Below are 6,727 nucleotides of genomic sequence, written 5' to 3'. Positions count from 1 at the left end.
TAGAGTCAAGTCAGTTCAACTGCTTTACTGTGATTATTCCAGAGTCGCCATCTATTTCAAATTGGCTTCCAAATATGTGGACTCATATCTGAAATGTTTCTCATCAATACTGGCAAAGTGAAAGTGACTCTCACTGTAAACTTTTCAGGGACGGTAGTTGGACCTTAGACATCAGAACTGATTACACTTTGAAGCTTTCTATTTGTAGTACGGGTTCACTGAATTACTGCTCAGTTCCTATTAATCATGCTCTGAGAACTTCTCAGTGGATTGGAATTATGGCATGTTTTATTTATCCATTTGCCAATGATGGGGCTATTATGATGTCAATTCCAAGCCTCATTATATGTGTAGCTTCTTAGATGGTTTTGCTTTTGTATTTGTGGATTTCTCATTCTTTCATTAGTTTGTAACCCTTGATAATCCTTAGCTGAGCTCCCAGCCAACTTCTCTCCAGTTCTGACAGAGACTAGTTTACTTAGTTCAAATTAACCTGAACAGACTCGAGTGTACCTAGATTTCGGAGCTCACGGATTTCCAATCTCAGTCCCAGTGTTTGCCTCAATTATGTGAGGTCTAAGTGCCCAAGTCCACTTTTGATACCCTCAAATGCATACTCTTCTCAGTACTGCTTGTGCATATGGTCCTCATAGAGAGATGTTCCAAAGAAGGCTTCCCAGGAATTTCTACAGCCATTGTATTTAGCTGTGGGAAAGCTTCTAGTTATTAGATCTTTATGTAATTTAGGGAAAGGGATGGGAGATTTAAAAGCTTAAAGGAGCATTCTGAGGACAGCTGGGAGAAGTCGTAGCTACTTTGTGCAGGAACAGTTTTGTTGTTCTCAAATCCTATGAACTGTCTTTATACCATAGGTTAATCGTTACAAAAAAGTAGTTATCACTAGTTTAGTTTCATTTTCTCTGCTCATTCTTAGCTGGTGACCTCCCTTCTTTTATTGAGAATATGGAAGCAGTCAGAAGAGAATTTACACATCCTTCTACCATCAAATCTACTAACCCAATTACATTGCACATACACTGCCTCGTCCTTTTTTCTTATCTAACAGCAACCTTTCCACCCTGGTCCTGGATCCCTGTGCAAGGATTACAATTAGCATTCTTCTCTACTATGTCAGCTATATGCAGACGAGAGTGATCTGTGACAGGCAGAAAAAACAGACATGCTATAAAATCTCCCCATTAAAAAAGAAACACTGCTTAGACCATACAACCACCCTCCACACTCCTCCACCCCTGTGTTAGTTATCTGTGGCTGTGTAACAAATTCCCCAAAACTTAACAGCTGGAAATGTCATAGATCATCTCACAGTTCACCTGGATCGGGAAGTTGGGAACAACTTAGTGGGTGGCGTAGCCCAGGCTCTCTCATGAGGCTGGGATCGAGCTGCCAGCCAGGGCTGCAGTCCCATCACCAACGGAGCTGAAGGATTCATTTCCAAGTTCACTCACCAAGTTGCTGCTAGGCCTTGGTTTCTCGTGGGCTATTGGACCTCAGTCCTTAGTTCCTCGCCACACCACTTGGTCCTTTCCAGAGTTGGAATGGCAGCTTGCTTCTCCCAGCACCAGTGCTCAGAGAGACAGAGACAGAGAAAGAGAAAAGCCAAGAAAGAAGCTACAGTCTTTATGTAAATTAATCTTCCAGAAGTGACATCCTATCACTTCTGCCGGATTCTATTCTTAGGAGTGAGTCACTACATCCAGCCGGAACTCAAGGGGAGAGGCTTACACCGGGGTGTGAACACCGGGAGTCAGGCAATCAGGGGAGAGTACTTCAGACACTGACTGCCACACTCTCCTCAGAGGTGTAGTGTAGACTTACTATCTTCATTTTCTCACTTCCCACACCTAGAAGGTTTTTGCCTCCTCCGCTCTGTTGGAACAACTTTCACCTTGCCAAATCTAACGATCCGTTCTCAGTCCTTACGTTAAGGATATATCAACATTTGACAGTTAATCACAGCCTCCTTCCTGAAACCCTTTCTTCACGTGGCCTCTAGGACTCCACAGTTCTTGGTTCTCCTGATACCTCGCTGGCTTTTTCCTTTTTAGTCTCCTTTGCTGGCTTTTAACCTTGTTATGCCCGAGTTTTTGTGTCTGAGAGACCACCAAGGAGCCAAGCACCAATGCAATCACATGAGGGTTTACTTGACAAGCTTAAGCTTGGGTCCAAGTATGCCCAACAGAGCGGAGTAGGGACTTGGACCCTGAGGTGACATGCTTAAGTGTGGGCCCAAGTATACCCAACGCAGCAGAGTAGGGACTTGGACCCCGAACCAGACTACAGTCAGAGTTTTTAAAGGCAGAGTAGGGGTGGACTTGGCAGTGGGTGAGGATAAAGGGGATGATGTTAGTCTCTAAGGAATTTTGGAAGCAAGGTCTTCAGGACCTTGAGGGGCTAGCTATTGTTGGGAGAAAGGTTATTTATTACTAGTAATAAAAATCTTCTCATGAGACGCTTTAGATGTATACCAGTGGGTCATATGCTTGGGAATGATTGCTGACACTATCTTAGAGGTATAGAGATAAGGTTTCACACTTCTCCTATCAAGTGTCCTTGTTAGTGAGATTTGGGTTTAGAAGAAATTTAACTTTATTTCCATTTCCTTCTGCCTCAGCCTCCTTCAGTTTTATGGTGGGGAGGGCGACATTAGGGCTTGGGGAACTGAGTTATTTGCCTCTGGAAACTGTGATATTGTTAAATCTCTAGGACATTTGTAAACCAAGGGAGACTCCTGTCTTGCAGGATTGTGATCTCTGCAAGTTAACTATTTGTTTTTCTTTTAGGGCAGCCAGGGGTGGCTGAGGAAAGTCACACAAATTACCCGAGGGGAGGGGTGGGGAGCGGGTGGAGAGGGGGTGCAAGGTGCCAGCTTTTGCTTTGTCAAGATGGCTGTACTTATGTCAGGGCTAGACTCGAGGTGGGTACAGCCGTGTTTTTCTTGGCCTCCACACTCCTCTTTTTATCTAATCTCTAAATAGTGGAGCCTATCGGGGATTTACTCTGAGGTTTTCTTATCAAGGTTCTACCATCCAGACTCACATCTAATAAGCACCAAAATCTTAAAAGGCCCCCCAAAAAATCCTGGATTTCTATCCATGAGATTGAGTTCCCCAGTGTTCCCCATCTTATTGAACAGAATCACCATAAACCATATTGCGTAGGTAAAGATCCTCAGTGTCTTCATGTTTTAGCTCCTGCTTCATACCCAGATTCAGTGTTTCAGCAAATTTACTGTACCCTACCTTTAAATATATCCCAAACTCCACCCCTACTCACCAATCGCACCGCTGGCATCTTGGTGCAACAGAACAAAACTTACAAAACTAAAGCAGTGCTTAGAATGAAATTTAGAGCTGTAAATACCTAATTTCTTTTTACTGATATTCGCTATTTGGTGATACATGGGCCTCCTGGTTTCCTTTTGTTGTTTGTCCACACTTCTTTTAGATCTTGAGTATATAAAAGGTGATTTGAAGTCTACTGAAGGACATATCTGTGCTTCTTTAGGAACAGTTTCCATTGAGGACTTTCTGCCTGCTTGTGGGCCATATTCTCTTGTTTCTTTTGCATGTCTCACAACTTTTTGTTGAAATCTGGGCATTTTATATAAAATAATGTGTCAATTCCAGAAATCGGATTCCTCCTCCTCCCTGGGGTTTGTGATTTTTCCTGTCCGTTGTTTGCTTGTTTAGTTATTTTCCCGAACTAATTCTCTGAAGTTCTGTGTGTGGTATAAGCAAATTGTTTGTTGTGTGTGGCCACTGAAGTCTCTGCTTAGTTAGATTATTGGTCAACTAATGACTACACAGAGATTTCCTAAATGCTGAAACTAAAAGTCTCCCAGTGTTAGCCTGGGGGCTCTGCCCTCATGTTCATGAGTCCCACAGTGTTCTCACCACTCCTTTAGTCTTTAATTCCTGCTTGTGAAGAAGAGCCTTGAGTTCAACACAAGGTGACAGCTTAGGATGCTCTTGGGTGTGTTCTGAGCACTCACAAAATCATAGGAATGGACCCTTCTCTACACATGTGCAGAGCCTTCTAGATTTTCCAGAATATGTCAGTTCTTCTTTTTTTTTTTTTTAAGATTTTATTTATTTATTTGTCAGAGAGCGAGCGAGCAAGGGCGAGCACAGGCAGATAGAGTGGAAAGCAGAGTCAGAGGGAGAAGCAGGCTCTCTGCGGAGCAAGGAGTCCGATGTGGGACTCGATCCCAGGACGCTGGGATCATGACCTGAGCCGAAGGCAGCCGTCCAACTAACTGAGCCACCCAGGCGTCCCTGAAATATGTCAGTTCTTCAAAGCCCCATCTTATTCCCAAGCTTTCCTTCCTTCTGTCCTTCCTTCCTCCCTTACTTATTTATGTATTTATGTATTCATTCATTCATTCATTTATGAGACACAGAGAGAGAGACAGGACATGAAAGGGGTGCGGTAGAGGATGAGGAAGAAACAGACTCCCCACTGAGCAGGGAGCCCAACATGGAGCCCAATCCCAAGATCCCAAGATCATGACTTGAGCCAAAGGCAAGCACTTAACAGACTGAACCGCCCAGGTGCCCCTCGAGGTGCCCCTCCTTTTAAACTTTTGGCTGGCCTACTGTTTGCCCTGTTACCAACTGCCTCAAACAGCTATAATTTTAAACAACTGTTCAATTGTTTTCAACAAATTCCTTTAAGATAGCATTGGGTGAGTTTTGGGTTAGGTTGAATAAAGACAAGTCTCAGGAATGGAGTCTTCTATGGTGTTTTATGCTGGTATTAGCCTATCATTAGTGATGCTATGGACTATAAGTCCCTGGAAGCCCTTCCATAGATATCTCTTCCACAACCAATGTTAGGACTGACCCTTGTGGTTCTTATTATTGAAAAATTCCCTTTAGCAACAACCCTCGGAGAGCAGAGAGAAAGAGAGTGAGCAAGCAAATGGGATGGGGTTCTTTTATTGGGGTCAAAGGTAGAGCATACATAGGGTTTCATGGGCTCATTTCTATTGGTGAACTTAAAACACAAGACCAGGAATTTAAAGAGTGGGGTTAAAGACAAGTGGCCCAACTGCTCAGTTACTTAAATCAATCAAGATCCTTAAAACAGAGGAGCCTCAATGCAGGGTGGCCTGGTTCTTTGTCTAGTCACATGGCTGACAATGTGTTAAATCCAGACAGCCCACTTTGAAGTAGATCCTTGGCAATCAAAGCTTAAGTCAGGCCCTTGCATTAACAAAACAGAAAACAACAACAACAACAACACACAGCTGTCAGGGCTTTTAGTATCCGGAGAACCCCAGATTAAACACTGATGGGAATGGTACTGTCCTCTCCGGTGGCTGCTGAACTACTGCCCTTCACTTCGGCTGCAGGATGTTGGCTCTTTAGGCTGGAGCAGGGAAGAGGGGCTGAGAAATATGGCAGATTGAAATGCCACACAGCTCTCCATCCTTACCAAGATTCAGCTATTTTTCTTGAATAAATGTTCCCAGATTGTTCCAAACCTTTGGTTAATTTCCAGAGTTCTGAAAAATTGATTCTGATAATTTTTGCTAGCGTTTTTATTGCTTTTGGGGAGGAAAGGGGTTTCAAAGTTCCTTACTCCACTATTCCCACTGATGTCACCTAACTGCTGTTGTTTTGACTAGAATGTTCCTTCTGTGAATCTTCAAATAGTTGGCTACCTCACTTCTATAAGATATTTGCTGACATCATAACTCCTCAGAGTGACCTTTCTCATCCACTTCTAAAATACCCCCATCAACCTACCTTGCTATATTGTCCTCATAGTCCCTGGCATTGTGCTATATACTTAATCACTGTCTTTCCCTCTAGACTAGAGTCACTTAGTAAGGATGAAGACTTTGTAAATTTTGTTTACAGTTTTAACTTCATATAACATTCTTTGGCACATAGCATAAGCTCAATAATTATTTGTGGAGTGAATAAATAACTTGTACTATTTAATTTATTCTCCAAAATAAAGTATCTGGCTCAAGCAAATCATTTTTCATAAAATAATATTCATCATTTTGTACGAATATTAATGTAGTAAGTTCTAATTAAAATATGGAAAATCTAAAAACATAGAAATATAGAAAGAAAATAATAATTACCAATAGATATTCTTGTGAACATTTTACTATATATCATATCAATTTCTTTTATAGAAAAAAATTGTTTTATTACCCGAATACATCTCTATGGTGAGTGAAACATAATTTGTTTAACCATTTCCTTATTGATGGACATTTTAAGTTGCCTCTAATTTTTTTTAAGCTGTGATGAACATCTTTGTAGAAAATTTGTTTTTCATTTTTAGGACTATTTCCTAAGATTAAAATATTAGAATAAAATTTTCGGGTCATGGAGGGGTACCTGGCTGGCTCTGTCAGTACAGCATGTAACTCCTAATCTCAGGGTCATGAGTTTGAGCCCCACATTGAGTGTAAAGCTTACTTTACTTATTTACTTAATTTTATGGTCATAAAAGATACAAAATGTCAAATTATTTTTATACACATTACTAAATTTCCCTCAAGAGATGATTTTATTAATTTATACCCTGATCAACAGTGTTGGCTGGAGCTTTCCCATTACCTCAAAGCATTCTTTTTTTAAAGATTTTTTTAAATTTGATTATCCCCCATACCCAATGTGGGGCTCAAACTTACACCCCAAGATTAAGAGTTGCGTATTCTACCAACTGAGCCAGCCAGGTG

This window comes from Mustela nigripes, chromosome X (assembly GCF_022355385.1).
Source record: "Mustela nigripes isolate SB6536 chromosome X, MUSNIG.SB6536, whole genome shotgun sequence".
Taxonomy (NCBI): Eukaryota; Metazoa; Chordata; class Mammalia; order Carnivora; family Mustelidae; genus Mustela; species Mustela nigripes.
This window is presented reverse-complemented; position numbering follows the sequence as displayed.